Source organism: Dryas octopetala, chromosome 9 (genome assembly GCF_963921425.1).
Source record: "Dryas octopetala chromosome 9, drDryOcto1.1, whole genome shotgun sequence".
NCBI classification, from domain to species: domain Eukaryota; kingdom Viridiplantae; phylum Streptophyta; class Magnoliopsida; order Rosales; family Rosaceae; genus Dryas; species Dryas octopetala.
This window is the reverse complement of record NC_141374.1, coordinates 304,167-324,163: the sequence shown is the minus strand read 5'-3', so window position 1 is coordinate 324,163 and position 19,997 is coordinate 304,167.

Below are 19,997 nucleotides of genomic sequence, written 5' to 3'. Positions count from 1 at the left end.
CATAAATTAAGAGCTTGATTATCGCTTCTTAACCTAGTTAACTCACATGTTCCTAGGAAGCTTGATTATCGTCTACCTAAGCTGTTAACCATGCAAGAGTCATTAAGAACTTATGAAAATAGCAAACACATAGAACATGATAAAATCTTGATTATCGATCTAGATGACATCTATGAAACTTATTTATCAAAGATAAGTTCTTAGGTTATCTTTTTGTTACCTACTGAATTTATTAGCTTAATTATCACCTCTCAATTTCATAACATTTACTAGATGTAAACATATCTAAGGTAGCCAGCCAAAGAATGAAAACAACTAGAATCAATTTAACAAGACAATAGGAATTAATCACATGCAAACTTCACATAAAATCACATGGCTTTATTTCATTAACCATAAATCAACATCGAATCAAATAATATGGATATCATCATAATATTAACATGCAAGAACAATCAAACTAACTCATAAATAAATTGAGAAACAAAATAAACATAACATATATAAATTCTCAATCCATTGTTGAACAAATAACTAAACTAATTGAACAATTAAAACAAAAGAAAATTAAGAAAAAGTATAGAGGGGGCTGCGGCACAAGAAGGAGCAAGAGAGACAGACCACACAAGCAGTCCTCACGGCTAAGGTTAGCTAGGGCTTGTGGCAAAGTGGCTCTCTTCTTCTCTGTCTCAATGTCGACTACTCTCTCTCTAGAAATCTGAAAAGTATTGAAAATCTAAAATTAATTGTCCTGAATTATGAGAGAATGGGGTCCTTATATAGGAGTGAGGAAGTGAAGCTTTCCTTGTCCCACAAGGCTAGGGGTTTCAGCAAAGAGTTAGGCTTTGGGCTGAATTTGGACTCTTTTGGGCGTCACTTCCTTTTCTGCTCGCGGAACTGCTGCGCTACCTCTACTAAAATGGCTATATCTTAAGCTACGCAACTCAGAATCGAAATCCGTAAAATTGTCTGCGAAGCTAACATTCGTAGCTTTCCAACCATAGGCATGACACCTGATTCGATCTGTAGAGGTACAGAATCACTGTCGAAATTCATGTTTAATTTCCTAAGGTTTTGACTTCTTCTTCAATTAGGATTCCTTATGATCTTTGACTGAATCTTGTGAGATTTTCCTTGAGCATGAAAGATTCCTTCCTTGGGCCTTGGATCAGCTGAGTGAGTGTGGCATAGGCTTGGGCTCTTGGACCTTGGAATGACACAACTTGGGCTTCCTCCAATTGGGCTTGCAATAGGCGCATGGCCTTGGTCCTTTGGGCTAGGGTTATGCGCATGGCCCTTAGTGCATGAGCTGCATGTGTGGTCCATGTCATGTGATGATGTGGCATGGTTGACCATTGACTTTGACCTTTGATTTTGACCAAAAGTCAACCTTGACCAAAAAGATTCCCCAAAAGATTATTTCTGAGATTCTCCAAAAACTCCTTCCAGATTCCAGATCCTTCTGGAAGATTCCCTCAAGATTCTTTTTCCCATTTTTTTTCATTTTTAACTCAAAATAGCCTCATTTAGCTTCTTTCTCCATCATTAATTGCTTCATTTAACCTACAAAACACTAAAACAAACTAACAAGACCTAAAATATTAAGTTCTTGCACTCTAGGTTAGGGAATTAGTATCATAAAATGATGTAATTTGGACACTCAACAGCACACCCCATCAGAAGATGACTGCGGCATTGAAAGTGATGGCATATGGCCAACCCCTCGATGGGGTTGCAGAGCTACTAATGATTAGTCAGAGCACCATAAAGGATGCACTATATAAGTTATGTCGAGCCATCACCCATGTCTATGAGGAGGAGTATCTCCGCAGACTTAACTTGGAAGATATGAGAAGACTCATGCGAAATGGGCGCCAGAGAGGATTTCCAGGAATGATTGGAAGCTTAAACTACATGCACTAGGTGTGGCAAAATTGCCCCGTGGCTGAGCAAGCTCACTATCGTGGGCACTATCATACACCTACCGTTATTTTGGAAGCAGTGGCCTCATACGACAAGTGGATTTGGCATGCAAACTTTAGATTTCTGGGTTCTAACAATGACATTACCGTGTTGAACTGCTCACACCTTTTTTATTGGGAGATATTTGGAAGAGCGCACAAGATGAAATACAGTGTCAATGATGTGGAATTCAAAATCTCATACTATCTTACTTGTGGGATCTACCCCAATTGGGCGACTCTAATTTTATCAATCTGTAATCCAGTTTCAGAACCTCACAGGTTGTTTGCGAGGAAACAAGAGGGCTTCCATAAGGATGTGGAGAGGGCGTTTGAGATTTTAAAAGCCTGATGATAGATTATCAAACGACCCACTTGTTATTGGGATATGGATGATATGGGTTATATCATGAAAGCGTGTATAATATTGCACAATATGATTGTCGATGATGAGCGACAACAAGATGATCCAGCCTGGCAGGAGTTTAACGTGGAAGAGGCAATTAGAAGGGCATAATCAAACTATGACGATGTGGACCAAGCATACAAGGTGGGCCTCCATCATCCTTACCTGAGGAGAATGTCCGTCACAATTTGATTAGGAATAGGCGTGTGAATGAATACTTGAATAAAAATTTAATTGAGCACGTATGGATCCAAGTGAGAGGCACACCACATGTGTGAGGGGCCAATGTTGTTTAGTTTATGTGTTTGTATTGTGAAATGAAATAAATTGTATTGTGTTTAACGTTTTTAATATTTTAATATTAATATATTAATATTGGTGTCATTTTGAAGAGCTAATTAAATTATTAACAATGATATAATATTCTTAATCATAAAATATTTTAAACATTTAATTAACTGGCACTTAATCAATTTTAAGATTAAGTAAATGAGTTAAATATTAATATCCTCATATTTGGGCCTCAACACCATTGTGTTAATGATCCCCAAAATCTATATTTTTATACTTTTTGATCTCCAAAATTGATTTGGGTATTAAGTATTTGGGGATCCCCATTGTATAAGGCCTTAGAGACAAGTGCAATGCAGCAATGCACCTTAGAGAACAAGTTTGTAGTAATGGGAAAAAAACAAAAAAAAACAAAAAAACAAGTCAGGTCATGGCACATGCATGTCAGCATACAAGTACAAGTTAAGATCCAGCGTGTTCTTGATGAATACTGAATTAGTAATTACATGTGGTTTCATGTGGGCAGTAAGGATGGCTTCTACTATACTATATATTTATTATTTGATATTAGTACTCTTTCTGAAATTGAAAACTTCAATTTTGCATGTATCATCAATTCATCACTCTACGAATAATGATATTAAACATATTATTATTAACTGGCACGCGGTTACCCACCTTTTATTCTTCGAATTCTCAATTTCTGGTAGATGTTTTGCAATTACCAATTAGCAATTGGAGAGAGAGAGAGAGAGAGAGGGCCTGAACTTAATTTATGCCTTAAGAAAGAGAGGGATTAACAGCTCCATGACCAATTCTACTATCCAAAATTCCAAATAAAGTTTAGAAAGGAAAAATTTTCTATTTCTTTTGTATTAGGTTTGCAGTGAGGAACGATGAGGAGTGTGTGTGTGTGTGTGTGTGTGAGAGAGAGAGAGAGAGAGAGAGAGAGAGAGAGAGTGAGTGAATGAGAATGATAGAGATAGAGAGATAGAGAGGAAGATAGATGTGGTAGAGGGGAGAGACCGACGCAAAGGGGAAAGGAGTCTCCGACGTGGAGGGAGGTGGGGTGGAGGTAATGAAGGTCGAGTGGTGGGAAGGGTTATGCATCCTCCCTCCCTTTTATTTTTAATTCCTTTAGTTTTTTTAAAAAAAATTTAGAATTATTTTTTAATGGTAGTGCAGGAAAATTTATTGGGTGTAACCGATATACCGTCACGTGGTGTAACTAATCCAACGTGTAAGGGTATTGTTGGACGACATATTTATGTTTGTAGGATATAGTATTAATAAAATCCACTCATATTTTAACACATAAGTTGGTTATACCACGTGGCAGTGTATCGGTTATACAAAATAATTTCTCGTGATGAAGACAACAAATTTTACTTTAAAAGTTGATCACGTGCGGGTCAAGTGATCAATTTTTAACTTATTTTTTAAGAGATTTAATGGAATACCCTTAATTGAGACAAACTGTAATTTGGAGTCTTCAATTGGAACAAACAATAAAAAAAGCCCAAGATGCAGACAAAAAACACAACGGTCAAGAAATCCAGGCCATTCATTTGATGGTGACCGTTCAATTAAAAAAGTGACCTTTGCAACTAATCCTAGGTCGTCATATTGCAACTGGCAAATAATTGCATCCGCATATTTACCACAAGATCTCTCTCTCTCTGCATGGCACGGTACCCGTATCGCAGGTCTGTCGTTCACTCACCCGCATTCTCTCTCCTTTATTTCACTTCACGTGGACTTGGCTTACTTGGATTTGCCTCTCACTTGGTTATGGATCTTTCTTTGCCTGAATTTGGGTTTGGGTTTGGGTTTTGGCACTCAGGCCAAATTGAATACTTGGCTTACCCACATTCTCTCATCTTTATTTCACTTCACGTGGACTTGGCTTACTTGGATTTGCCTCTCACTTGGTTATGGCTCTTTCTTTGCCTGAATTTGGGTTTGGGTTTGGCACTCAGGCCAGATTGAATACTTATAATAAATTGATTCCTTACCATGTGGAAAAAAAAAAGCTGAAACACTTCGCATACATCACTGTTATGTGTGATCAAATATGCTCAAGTGATGCATGTGTTGTCATCAATAAAGAACATAAATTAACCAATTTTTTTTTTTTTAAAAGATGATTCTCTAGAAAGACCCCATACATTAGATTGTATTAAAATAAAAGGCTTTGCACTTTTATTATTACTTGAAGGAAATACAGTACGATGACTTTTAACAAAAACATAAGTTTCACACTGAAAATCTAAATCACTGCAACTTGTAAACAGTGACGATTTCAAACGCCTAAGATTATTAAATGATATATGACCTAAACGATCATGCCAACATGAAATCTTCTTCTTCTCTTGTTCCACACTATCTTGCACTTGATAAGCTTGTCCTGCATATTCAAGATAGTATAATCCCCCATTTCGCTTGCCACATCCAATCGTCTTCTTTGTTTGGATGTCCTGAAAAGTACAATGAATAGGAAAGAAAGTGGCAAAGAAATTTAAAGATTGAGTTAGTTGGCTCACATGCAAAAGATTACAATTTAATGAGAGAACAAGTAAAACATTAGACAAAGATAGATATGAAGTAACAGAGACAAAACCCGCTCCAATAACTGGACATGACACACCATTATCAGACCCATTAAAAGAAGGTTCAATCACCTCAGAGGTTGAAGCTACATGAGTTGCCTTTCCCCCTCCTTTATTGCTTCTCCACCAATTAGGATATCAATTTAACATGAAGCAGGTCTCATGGACATGATTTGTAGCGTTATAGTGAGAACATTTTCTGCTATACTTCTTTGGGTCAAACTTTCCATTAAGCTGCTTTGTTGAAAATGTTGCTCCCTCTACTTGAGAAATTCTCATCATAGTTGAATGATAGTTTGCTTTAGAACACACCATAGAATATGCCTTATGAAGGTCTGGTAGATTAGTGGATGCCAAAATATCCCTATGAACTACATCAAGAAATGCTCATCCAAGAATATATAGACATGCATGGTCATCATTGATATGCTTGGTGTAACACCCCAAAATGGGGCTCGTCACTTTGAGCATGTGGCAGCGCCACATTGGTCACCAACCTTGAGATAGGACCATCCTAAAGCCAATGATCAATGTTAGGCTAATTGACACCAGAGTTTAAAGAAAATATCAGAGTCAAATTGCTTTTAAATAAACATATATAACCAACAGGAGCTTGTCTAAATGGTGAGCTTGTGAGTTTAAAAATGAATTCATAACATAGAAATATAGACCCTTGCTTTAAAATTCAGTAAATGAAGCAACAGAACAAAAATGAATTCATTAAACCTTTCCAAAGAAACCAATTATAAAATTAGATCAACAAAGCAAGTAATGAGCCATTCTAATCCATAAAACATAAACTAACAGAATTTCACCAAAAGGATAAAATAAAGGTAAAACTAGGAATAAGGAATTGCTACACAATCATTCATGCTAGGATCTTCTTCACTCAAGTAATGGGATGTTGGTGGTGTTGGAACTTCTACACTTGGAGACCTATCTCTCCAGCTGCTCCTTCCTCACTCAGAACTTGTAAGATCCATCAAGCTAACTGTTACCTCTAAAATTTACGGCGAACCTGGCTGTAATTCTAACAAGAACATTGGTAGTCCTTTTAAATTTATATGTGGGCGTGCCACTGCACGGCCAAAATGACCGGTCTACAGACTGAATTTTTTTCTCTTTCGTGCCAAGATCTAACTTCTAACCAATTTAATTATAGCGTTATAGTGAGAACACTTTCTGCTATACTTCTTTGGGTCAAACTTTCCATTAAGCTACTTTGTTGAAAATGCTGCTCCCTCTACTTGAGAAACTCTCATCACAGTTGAATGATGATTTGCTTTAGAACACACCATAGAATATGCCTTATGAAGGTCTGGTAGATTAGTGGATGCCAAAATATCCCCATGAACTACATCAAGAAATGCTCATCCAAGAATATATAGACATGCATGGTCATCATTGATATGCTTGGTGTAACACCCCAAAATGGGGCCCGTCACTTTGAGCATGTGGCAGCGCCACATTGGTCACCAACCTTGAGATTGGACCATCCCAAAGCCAATGATCAATGTTAGGCTAATTGATATCAGAGTTTAAAGAAAATATCAGAGTCAAATTGCTTTTAAATAAACAAATATAACCAACAGGAGCTTGTCTAAATGGTGAGCTTGTGAGTTTAAAAATGAATTCATGACATAGAAATATAGACCCTTGCTTTAAAATTCAGTAAATGAAGCAACATAACAAAACTGAATTCATTAAACCTTTCCAAAGAAACCAGTTATAAAATTAGATCAACAAAGCAAGTAATGAGCCATTCTAATCCATAAAACATCAACTAACAGAATTTCACCCAAAGGATAAAATAAAGGTAAAACTAGGAATAAAGAATTGCTACACACTCATTCATGCTAGGATCTTCTTCACTCAAGTAATGGGATGTTGGTGGTGTTGGAACTTCTACACTTGGAGACCTATCTCTCCAGCTGCTTCTTCCTCACTCAGAACTTGTAAGATCCATCAAGCTAACTGTTACCTCTAAAATTTACGGTGAACCTGGCTGTAATTCTAACAAGAACATTGGTAGTCCTTTTAAATTTATATGTGGACGTGCCACTGCACGGCCAAAACGACCGGTCTACAGACAAAAAATTTTCTTTTTCGTGCCAAGATCTAACTTCTAACCAAACTAATTGCGCAGCGAGCAAAGAAACCCAAAACTCACCTAGGTTCTTAATGCCTTAATCATCAAGGACTTCTAATTGTTGTTGGTTTCCATGACTTTATGTTCAAATTCGTAAGTACGAACAATTATGGCTTTTGTAACGGGGTTAATTGCAAAATAATAAATTTTGATGAAGAAAGTATGAATGATTTGATTATCTCTGAATTGTGTGACAATACGGGTCCTAATAACAAAATTCATAAAGAAAACAGATTAATACCAATTTGGTCCTCAGACTATTTTGCCAATTAAGGTTGTTCAATCAATTTACACACTTTCCGTCCAAAGCTCCGTTTGCATAGAACCATGCATGCCAATCATGTGCCCTCCTTTTTTAGGGCAGAATAATCACTTTAAACTATATCATAACTCCATGCACGTTTCAATTCCAGACATGTTCATTTGATTTCAATATAAATTGACTAAACAACCTCAATTGGCAAAATTGAAAAAGTCTAGAGACCAAACTGATACAAGTATAATAGTCTTGAGACCAAATTTGAATTAATCACTAAAGAAAATAAAGCAGTAAGGAAAGTAACAACTTAAAGAGAATCGATACTAAGAAAATAGGATCTAATGAACTAGAAGAACTTAAAGGAACACTGAAATCTTTGAGAATTTTGGAACTTAAGTTGTTGAAAAGCTTGTACTTGATTTTTTGTGAGGTGTGTTGAGAAAGATCTTCTTCTTCAAAGCCTTGTTTATATAGTGATCAACTCCTAGAGTTAGGAAACCCTTCCTGTTTGATATCCGACTCTTCTTTCCTTTCTTTGCGCCCAAGACTTGCATTCTTGCCATACCTGGAAATCCTACTTCACCAAGGATTCTCGGTGGTACTGGATTTCCTTATTTAATCGCTTTGACTTGAGCCTTGACTGGATGGGCTGGCTTATATCAAAACTCGGGCTTGACCAACTGACAGGACCGCCCTCGGATTCCACCCTGAAACCCGGAGAGGTCCTGCGGGAATCCAAATTCAAGGAAAATCCTACCGAAAATTCGGCAGAACCTCCCTTGAAAATGGACTAACCCAGAAATTCCAATACCTGTTAAAAAGCACTTCTAAGTCATCAACCACCTCTACCACAACCAAATAGGGTCTCAGACCCAACAATTTCACAGAGAAACCAACTAAATATTTTAAGTGGTTATCAGAGCTTCTAATCTATTACAAAGAATTTTACACCGAAAAATAGAATGACGCCTACTGGTCTGAGAAGGAACATGGATGTAACCGCCTCGACGTGATTGGCTCGACCTCCACCAAAGCTACTACCTGGGGGACAATTTAAAACAAGACAAGATAAACTGTGAGACAAACTCAGTGAGTGGACAGTTTAATAGAAATGAACATTTGAGGTAAACTTCATGTTTCAGAAAATCCTTCAATAAACACGTTTAGCTCTAAGACCTCACGTCACTCTTTGAAATCCCCCAGTTCAAAACCATAAGGTTTATTTAAACTTAAGAAATCCCATAAAACAATATATATTTCTCAAATAACAATTTCTTAAAACAAACGAACTGTAAAACATCGTAACAACAACCTTGATAGAATTTAAAAGAAATCCCTCACTTAAAAACATATTTAATAATTTCTGAAAATAGCCAAATTCATTTTCCACCATGCTATATACCCTGAATAATCCTGGCCATACACCTGTGCGGATTCCTGCATCGCACAGGCAGGCAATATCCTGGCCATACACAGGCGTAGAGTAAATCCAACACGTGTAGGCAATATCCTGGCCATACACACGTGCGAATAAAATCAACACGTGCAGGCAATCCTGGTCATACGTGCACGCAGAGCAGCCCCCAAAGAGCGAAGCATCCCGACACACGGCCCAAAGCCTATATGTGTGCCGTGATGGGTCCCAAAGACCTATGTATCTGAAAATCTGGAGGGTACTGCAAATGGTGGTTTGAAAACCATTTTTCCATAACCCCATCGTAAATATATTAAAATAAACTCAGTCCTTTCGTATCCTTTTAAACTTTCTTTAACAAAACCAAATACATAAATCCATGAAACTTTGAATACGCAAAACCACAAAATCCTTAGTTTCCACCACAATTTTCAAATAGAAATATTTAATTTATTCAAAGCTTAAAACAAGATTTTTCACATATAATGAAATTCCTCAAACTTGTTTTAAAATATGCTCTCCAATGGCCATAAATCAACATGATGAAGGTATTAGTCCAAATCAATTTCTTCAAGAAATATATAAAACTTATTAGATCGTCATGCATAAATCATAAACATCGATTTAAACTCAGGAAAAAAGATCTTAAAGACCGAATTCTATCTCAAAATCTTTTAACTTAGGTTTAACGCAATATAGTCAAGAAATCGAATTTCATTAACAAACGTATAAAACATATCAGGAAAATAAAAATCAGTCCACTCACAGTGAGAATCCTAGCTCCGATCCTCCGCCGAATCGTTTCGAGCCGCGGTCGTCTCGCCTATAAAATAGACAATCAACGAAATACAATTAGTTCCGACTCAAGACACTTAAACGTAGATGTGTGCTCAACTTAACATCACGTCCAACACTCGTTCTAACTCGACGATTTACGACGTTCAAAATTAAACTTACAGACAACTTCGGCTTCTCCAATCACACTCACGTAGCCATGCTCAACAACCCACTCCACAAATGCCCAAAATAGTCCTAAATTTACGAATGGCAGTGGGGAGTTCCGGAATCATATTCGGTGGCGCACAAAGTGGCTGCCCATCACTAATTTTTAGCCAAAAATTGTAAAATTTCTCAACCCAATCAACCCTTCAATCTTAAACCACACTAGAGGTTCCTATGGATGAAATTTGTTAAACAAAACAACAAGAATAGCCCTCTAACCAGAAAATTAAAGAAAACCCGAAATGGCCCTACACTCCCCAAATTCAAACTTCCACTTAAACTCAAAATTAAACAACAATAACTTAAGAAAATTAGAACCCATTAATAAAGGAAGAAAACCCACCTAATTTCAATTCGAACGGTGGCCAGAGGTGGCCGGAATCCGGCGAGGGAGAGGCGGCGGGCTGGGCTTCCTCTAGCCCTGATTTCGCGCGTGTGGGAGCTAGGCTGGCTGGAGGAATGGCCGGGAGAGGTGGTCGGCGTCGGGAAGGCTCGCCGGTGGCCTGGGCTGGTCGGGAAATGGCCGGAATTGGCTGGGCTGGGCTGAGCTGGTCGCGCGCAGTGGGGGAGGAAGAAGAGGGAGTCACGGAGAGGGAGAAAACTGGGGGGGGTCTGTGGGGTCGGTGACGACGAGAGGGACTCGTCGCCAGCCTCTGGACGCCGGGGAGTAGGCCGGAGCTGGCCGCGCCGGTGAGAGAAGAGAGGGGGAGGTGAGTGAGCTCGGGGAGAGAGAGGGAGAAGTGAGAGAGTGCGGGAGAGAAAGAGAGAGAAAGAAAAAGGGAGAGAGAAAGTTCTAAAAAAAATCTGATTTTTTTAAACCCAATTTGTCCATTTTACGAAATTGCCCCTCGCTTCAAACGCCCATATCTTTCAAACTGTAACTCGGATCGACGCGTGCCGCGTGTCTATGAAATCGTGAGTTCGAAACCTATCCAACGGACCCGAAGTCAAAATCGAAATCTCATTTATTTTAAAAGTCAACTTTGGGTCAAGCTCAAACAAAAATAAAAATAAAAATTTTAAATCCAAACCCTTTTTATTTTCCAAATAAATCCCAAAATCTTTAAAATACAATTCAACATCTTTTAAAAACCTTTCAAAACCATAGTCAAATAAAAATTTAAATTTCCAGTGAAAATTTGGGTCAGATCGTTACACCAACAACTGGGTTTTACCACCAAAACCATGGGCTTGCCTGTGATTTTGGCCTAGGACCAAATTAGGGTGTAAACACTAACCATCTTAAATCCTAGAGTTTCCTGCACTTAGTAAACTGTGTAGGAGTAAGCATCACCAAAACAGCTAATCACATGCACACTCAACTAGTCCAAATTAATCATTTCCAAACATTTTAAAATAGTTTCAATTATGAAAGTAAGGCTTTAATAAACATTTTTTAAAAATTGGCCAGATTTGCAAGCATAACATTCATAAGGCATTCAAACAATATTAACATATTCAAACCAAAATATAACATGTCGCACTTATAACAAAAATGTACATTAACTTTATTTGAGGTTCTTAGAAACAAGACATTGATATAAATCAAACAAAGAGATCATTTCTTGGTCTGAGGTTATCCTTAATAGTTTGCATATTTCAACAATAGATTAACGTAATTTTGGTCTCCAAACTATTACACTTGTATCAATTTGGTTTCCAGACTTCTAATTTGGAAAATTAAGGACCTTAACTTTTTCAATTTTGCCAATTGAGGTTATTTCGTCAATTTATACATTTTCCATCCAAATTTAATAGAAAATGAAGAGGGAAAAATAGTGTATGAGGGAAAAAAAGTAAGATATAAATGGAAGGAACCATTTTGTCCTAAAACAGGACACGACGTGATTGGCACATGGTGCTATGCAAACTGAAATTTGGATAAAAAATGTGTAAAAACCCTCAATTGACAAAATTGAAAAAGTTAGAGTCCTTAATTTTTCAAATTAGAAGTCTAGGGACCAAACTGATACAAGTAAAATAGTCTAGGGACCAAAATAGATTAATCTCTTTCAACAACTATTATAATCAACCATGAATCATTTCATGAAATGCAAATGATTGTATAAAAATAAAGAACAATGCAATGCGTAAATTTTCTCCATGCAAAATCAAACCTGTCAAGATTCAAAAATAGTGGACTTGTCCCTAATTTGTAATTTTTATTACCCTTTTCTCCATATCCTACTAATAATTAAGCAGGTCTAGATAGTAAGATGTTTTTCATTGAAAGTAGATAATCTTATCTCTTTCTCTCTAGCATATTCTTAAAACACATAACCAACTCTAGATAAAATATGTATGCATACTTTTAGGGAATTGAACCCAAGGATAAGTTTTATTTTACCTGTTCTTCTCTAATTAGAAAGTCAAAACACTCAAAACACATTAGAGCACACATTTTCAATTCAATATCTATGAATGTTCAATGTTGCAATGATAGATTCCATAAAGGTAATTCTGCCCTTAATGAACCATTTATCAATTATGCATATGTAATCAAGTAATGACAATTTCATATATGCATGATTAGTTCCTTAAATAAATCATACAAACATGCTTTATAATTCATGGATTGAAACCAGTAAATCAAACCAACAACAAAGCAAGAGTGGCAAGTTAGCTTGCATTATTTTCATTCCAAGGCAAAGTAGGTTAGTTATCGACTTTCTTTTCAGTTTTAGTTCCTACCTTTTAGGTTAATTAGTTTACATTCATATGGACATGCAACACTAAAGTAAAGCAGTGAAATTAGGTTTCAAACTATTCTAATTTGTCTCAATAATAACTTTAATTATGCAGGGTGCCAACATTCTGTTAAGAGGCATGTTTTTCAACTACTAGTCTCGGGTAAGTGTATTCTAATCGTGAGCAACACTAATTCATGTTATAATTCCTTTTTAAAGCAAGTTGAAGTCATCAACATGTCTACACATGTTGGATTTCTTATACACAAAACCAATTTTGTTAAGGGTTATGCTATTGGAACAAGATTAGTTGACCAAATTGGCTAACCAAATGAGGTGTTACCTGATGTGTACATGCCAGCTCAATTAATTGATGAGGTTAGATATAAATTTTTAAATTTAAAAAAAAAAAAAAAACACTGCAATCAAGATTAGGCTTAGTGTGTTCTTTACGCCTATCCTCTTTACCACCAGAGAACCTACACCCTCTCATCTTCCAACCTCTCTTCTTCCAACCTAAGAACCCACCCTCCCATCCTCTATTGATGAACACTAAACAAAATATCTCAACTCCATTACTCAAATTTTGTTGTCGCAACAACATCGTAGAAGAAAGAAACGGCGTTCGTTGTCTGCTAAGGATCGATTAAGGAAGATGTTGGGATGACTCTTGCTGCAACATCGGAGGAAGACTCATGCCGTAACATCGAAACTTCGCAAAAGAAAGACCCACAACGATTCTTGCCGCAACATCGTTGAAGCAAGACCCACTATGGTTCTTGCCTCAACATCGTAGAAGTAAGACCCACCATGGTTCTTACATACTACCAGTCCAGGTGGTGATTTTTTTTTTTTTTGGTTCAATCTTGGGATATTGTTTATATAGCTTTGAATCAATTGAATTTTTTTTTTTTCTTGAAATAAGCAATCATTTGAAATCGGTTAAGTGTGTAAAATTTGTTTGATGAATGTTCTCAGTGAGTGGATGCTAATATAATTTCTTTTAATTTTAAATTCAACCTTTTATGTTTAATTCACTTTTTTTTTTTCTTATATTAAATTCTGAAAATTCTTATTTGAAGGTCTTTTAAATTAGTTAAAGAGCATATTTTTTGTAATTATCATCTTTTCATGGCATAATACAGTTTTTTTTAATTAATGCTAAACTGAACTTACATATAAGCATCATGGATACAATGAACAAAAGCAAAAATATATAACTAATTTTAAGCATGATTTGGTATGTTATACAATTCATTGATTGCAGAGCTTATACTAAGAGGGACATCAATATGAGTATTGGAATGACAGGGAATGTATTAATTTTCGTGGATCAATTTGACATTAGGAACTCCCTCTTTGTCAAGCTTGACATCACTACCTCCACCACAATCTTGGGACAAGGCCACTTGCATATGTGAATCACCAATCACATGTCAATGTGTAATCATTGATTAACATCTCCTATGATCCAAAGTACTACTACTTGGTACATCGACTAGTTAATGAAGTTTCTTTGGCATGTTGAAAGTATTTGTTCTATGTGATGCAGAGTACAGAAGCTCTGGAAATCTAATGAAATATGCACTTTTGGATCTCTCTGTTTGATTTTGGTTGAAAAAAAGCTTTTCAACGTAAGATGGATGTATTGGTGTTACCCTCAAAAATTACGGCAAGGATTGCCGAGATCCTTGATAGAACACTAAAATCTTTTAAAAGAAATTGCAGGCATGCCACTATCTTTCGGCCAAGAATCTGTTTGACATAAAGTTTTTTATTGGATGTTTTGATGTATTGCGCTGTAAATAATCTAACCTTAATCAAACAATTGTGCGGCAAGAAAGGAATAAGAAATCCGCCGAGGTTCTTAATTGCCTTGATCCTCAAGAACTTCTAAGTATCACTGGTTTCAACGACTCTATGTTCAAACTCGTAAGTACGCAAGATGGTAGCTTGAATAACTGGATGAATTGCAAAATAGTGTACTTTAATGAAAGGGTATGAATGATATGATTATCTCTAAATTGAGTAACAATTCGGGTCTTACGAAAAATCTCATAGAGAAAAATAAACAACAAAGGAAAAATAATAACAACAAAATCGATACTAAGAAAAGATCTTAGCAGAGCCAAAAACAAATAACTAGGTCTTGAATAAATAAAGAAACTAAAAAGCACTGAAATCTGTGAGAATTCGGAAAATTGAGATATTGAAAAGCTTGTGCTTGATTTTTGTGAATGTGTTGAGAGAGATTTTATGCCTCCAAAGCCTTGATTATATAGTGATCAGCTCTTAAGGTTAAGAAACTCTTTCCTACTTGATTTTGGACTCTTATTTTCTTCTTAGTCTTCCCTTTTCTTCACGCTCAAGGCACTAAACCCTTGCCTTATCTTGATTCAAATCTCCTATTTCACCAAGGATTCTTGGCCGAAAAAGAAACTTCCCTTAAATATAAGTTTTGGCAGTCTAGGCCTTTGCTTCTGAAACTCGTCGTGGGCCTGTGCTTCTGCTCCAAATTGAATGGACTTGCTTACCTCAAAACACGGATTCAAACGACCTTTGCTGATGATGCTATGCTTGGCCATGGTCTTGGCCCAAAACCAAAATAGGGTGTAAACATATCCCCCCCCATTTCCTTGAACTTTGGCCATAAACGCTATGTTGGTTAAGGAAATGATACTTTTCTATTCCGCTGTGAACTCTAAAACTTCGAATTGATCGATTTCGACGCGATTACTACCCATTTTTCCTTCTTACATTCACCCTCTCTTTGGCCGTAATAATCTTCGGATACCAAAGAATAAATTCCCAACAGTATGATATCTTTGCATTAAACGCAAAACATCACATGATGTTTAACTAGTGCTGACTTTGTGAATTCCAAGGCCATTTTCAAACATCACATCCTATCAGCCCCCAAAACTTGCCTCAATTCTCGTGTTTCATCATCATTTTTAATTTTGATTAATCAAAATTTCAAAATATCTCACCAAACCCCACTCAAAAACCTCCCACATTGCTGGATATATAAACAATCTTCTTTACATTTTTTCTTTTACGCTTTCAAACCCTCAAATTTCTTAAGCACTCAAATCCTCCTCTCAAACTTCTCTGTGTTCTCAAAATTCCCATAAAACCGTTCTAAACCTCATCTTTAATTCTAAAATCTTCAATGGCTTCCTCTTCTGCTTATGGATCTTCTTCTTCCTCCTTCGCTACTGCTGCTGCTAATGTCACCTTCGTCGTTAAGGCTGGAATTGTGATCCCTATGCCTACCAATCGGGGAGTTAGTGATTGGTAGGCATAGGGATCAGAATATGAAAAAGATGTAACAACTCGACCTTAAGTTTTATTTTTGGAATTTTAAAAAAATTTATTTTATTGGTCGAACTTTATTTAAATTTTGGAAGGGAATTCTAGTGTTTTAGATGGGGGTGATTAAAAAGTGAAATTTTGGTCAAAAATTTCAAGATGATTTAAACAGAAGTTGAGTTCACGAATGCATAAGCGAAGACGGTTCGTTATTTGGAGTTACGGTTAGATTTTCGTGGACAATCTAAGTTGGGGGACATTTTAGTAATTTATACAAATAAAAAATTTGAAAGTTTTCAAATTTTTCTAGAGGCTTCTAAGTCTTTTTTTTCCCTTTCAACTCAGCCCCCCCCCCCCCGAAACCTACTCTCTCTCTTTCTCCTCGGTTTTCTCTCTCTCTCTCTTCCCTTTCTCTGTGCACAACCACCAGCCACCAGCAGCACCACCCACCACCCACCAACCCGAGCCACTGCGCGACTCCCTCTCGCCGACACCGACCACCAGCCGACGTCCCTGGCAACTCAGTCCATGCGCGTACAATAACGACGCCAGAAGCACCTTTCTGTCTCGCCAGACTCCAGCGTTATCCACCTCGAAAATAAGTGGGTTTTCTTCCCTCTTCTGTGGGCTTTCATCCTCTTATGATTGGGTTGCATGATTTTGAGAGTTTGATGAAGATTGAAAATGGGGGTTTGGGACCATTTTGGAAATTCCATGGGTTTTTGGATTAGAGGACTATTCTTGTGGTTTTGTTGGACATATTTGCAATTCTAGGAAGTCGAATTAATGTTTAGGATGCAGAAATTGAATAAGGTTCTATTAAATTCTTTTTAGTTGCCTAATTTTTTCGTGGAAATAGTCACATTTGACAGCATCAGTGGTGGTTTCGTTCCCCACTGCCATTTTGTGAAAAATAGGATATGTTTTAGAGTGATTTATAAGTGGGTTATTGATTTTTGGCTAGTTAAGTGTGGTTGGAGAAGCCAATGTTGTTTTGGGGCGAAAATGTGAGACTTTGCCAATACCGAATTACTCTAAAATGAGCTTTTCGACCGAAATAAGTCTTGTGCAGATTTTCTTCTAAGTTTGAGATTGGTTTTGGATGTTTGGGTGACGTTGGTTTGAGCCGGACAGGTTTTGTGAATAGGTTTGAGAGTGTTATAGTTTTAAGGAAAGTGATTTATCTAACCATTGTGAAGAACGTAAGTTGGGTGGGACATTAGGTTCATTTACACACACACACTTCTTTTGTGGTTAAGTCGAGACTAATGGTATGTTTTTTCTATTTTATAGGCGACACTACCGTGGCACGTGACGATCCGGCGGAGGATCAGAGCTAGACTTCCCAAATTTGTGAGTGGACTTTGATTTTTATTAAATTATGTATTATTATGTGATTTGATCTCTATGTTTTAAATTGGAGTCGATCTTGAGTTTTTAAATTCTAAGTTTCATAATTAATCACTCATGTAGGTTTGATTGCCCCTATCTTGGATTTCATATTTTAAGCAATCAAGTAATATTTAAATGTGTTTTTATATGTAAACTCCTTATTGCAGAAATTGTTAATTTAAGGGGCGTGCGTTAATTTCTACTTAGTTTGTGAAAAGATTACATATATCTTGGATATTCGTTTCCTTTGAATATTTATGTTGATTTTGACGTCATGATTTGAGAAATGACACTTTGGAGTTTGGATTGTTAAAGAGAGTTTGGAAGGAAATAAAAATAGCTTAATCTTTATCTCAGGAGTATTTTAAGGATGTAAAAGGTATTTTTAAAACCGCTGTATAAGTACTTGTTTCTGAGATTGAGATACACATAGATCTTTGGGACCCATCTCGGTACACACATAGGCTTTGGGCCGTGTGTTGGGATGCCTTGCCCTTTGGGGGGCGCTCTACGTGCACATATGATAGCATGAGCATGCCTATGTAAATTTCACGAGATTATGGCCAATATATGAGCCTGCTCATGCAGAGTGACCTTTCTGTACTAGATTGTGGCCAGGGTATTGCCTTCAGTTATGGGTATGAGTATGGTGAAACTTCATTTTTCTTTTTAAGGATTTTGTATTACATAATTTTAAAGAGGAAATTCTTTTTTTTATGTTTGACTTGATTCTTAAATATATGGTGCTAAAAAAATTTCAAAGAACAATTTCTTACTTATTTAACTCCTCTATTTTTTGTTTAAATAGTTTTTATGACGTTTGAGAAGAGACTTCGAAAATAGTTTTAAAACTGGGGGATTTCAAGGAGTGATGTAAGGTTTTAGAGTTAATTGGTTTTAAATACTTTTGGAAAGGTAAAATTATTTTACGTTTCGTTTTTATAACTTATCCACTCACTGAGTTTATCTCACGTTTCTTTATATCTTGTTTTAAATCTTTTCCCTCCAGGTAGTAACGGTGGTGGAGGTCGGGCCATACACGTCAAAGCATATTTTTCCCCTTCCCATTCCTCGAATCTTGTAGGCGTCATTTCCATTCATAGTGTTTCTTTTAATTTTATTGTAAAACTTGTTGTAATAGTGGCTCTGATAATCGCATTTGGACCCTCTGATTGGATTAATTTATTTGATGAGTCTGAGACTCCCTATTGGTTGCGTTGAGGTGGTTGTTGAATATTAGAAGTTTTTTTCTACATATTTCATAAATTTTGGATTAGTCCATTTTGAGGGGAGATTCTGCCGAATTTTCAATAGGATTTCTTTTAGCTTTGGATCCCACAAGACCACTCCAAGTTTCAGGGCGAAATCTGGGGCGGTCCTGTCAAAAGAAGTTGCTAGTAATTATTGGATGAGTGAGATAATAGTTAAGGGGGTGAAAAGAGTGTTTATTGAGTGGGTGTTTAAGTTGGTATATCAAAGGGTATTATAAGAATAATAAGGGGTGTGAAGAGTGTTTTTTTTTCAAATTTAATAGGGGGTGTAAAAATAAGATAAGTGAGAAAATAAAACAAGGGGTGAGAATATAATCACTCTAAAAAAATAAAAAAATAAAAACCTAATACAACGAGTAATTTAAAACCTAGAAACTCTAGGACTCACTCAACTAGAGCCGTTCCTGAGCATGGGCTGGAAGGGCGACCGCCCAGGGCCCATCTTCAAGGGGGCCCCAAATTTATATATATACACTATACAATAAAAAATAAAAACAAAAAACTAGAATTAAAGACATATGATTTGTACAAGCCCTATAAAAGTGTATTAGTACCTTACTTCTAAAAGGCCCAAATTAGTAAAAAGCCCAAACTGATTTTTTGATAACTAACAAGTAAATCAATTTATGTTTTAGACTTTCAATTATTTATTGAAAAATTTAAACATCAAAGTTTTTTTTGTTAAAAGAACAAGATCTCTCTCTCTCTCTCTCTCTCTCTCTCTCTCTCTCTCTCTCTCTCTCTCTCTCTCTCTCTCTCTCTCTCTCTCTCTCTCTCTCTCTCTCTCTCTCTCTCTCCTCTCACTTTCTCTTCCTCCATTCCTTGCATCGGATCGAATCTTAAATTCTCTAATCTTCAACCCGAGAGCTCTTCTTTGATTCTATCTCAATTTGGGGTTTCTCTTCTTTAGTTCACATTCCCTCTCCAAAGAAATTAGGGTTTGTTGTAATTAGTTTAATTAGTTTGGGGTTTCTCTTTCTTAGTACTCATTTCTTCTTCAAAGCCTGTATGTACAAAGGCCTTGTAACTTTAATTTGTTTTGTTTAAAACTTGAATGACCAAAGGCCTGCAACTTTAATTATTTATTGTTCAAAGCTTGTACAAATTGTGATATTATTTTATTTTTTATAAAATTATTATTTTTCAAGAAAAAGTAAATGAAAAACATCTCTATAGAAATTTATAATATATATGGGAAAAATTTACAAACATAACACATACTTTGATGGTTGTTTCAGTTCAGG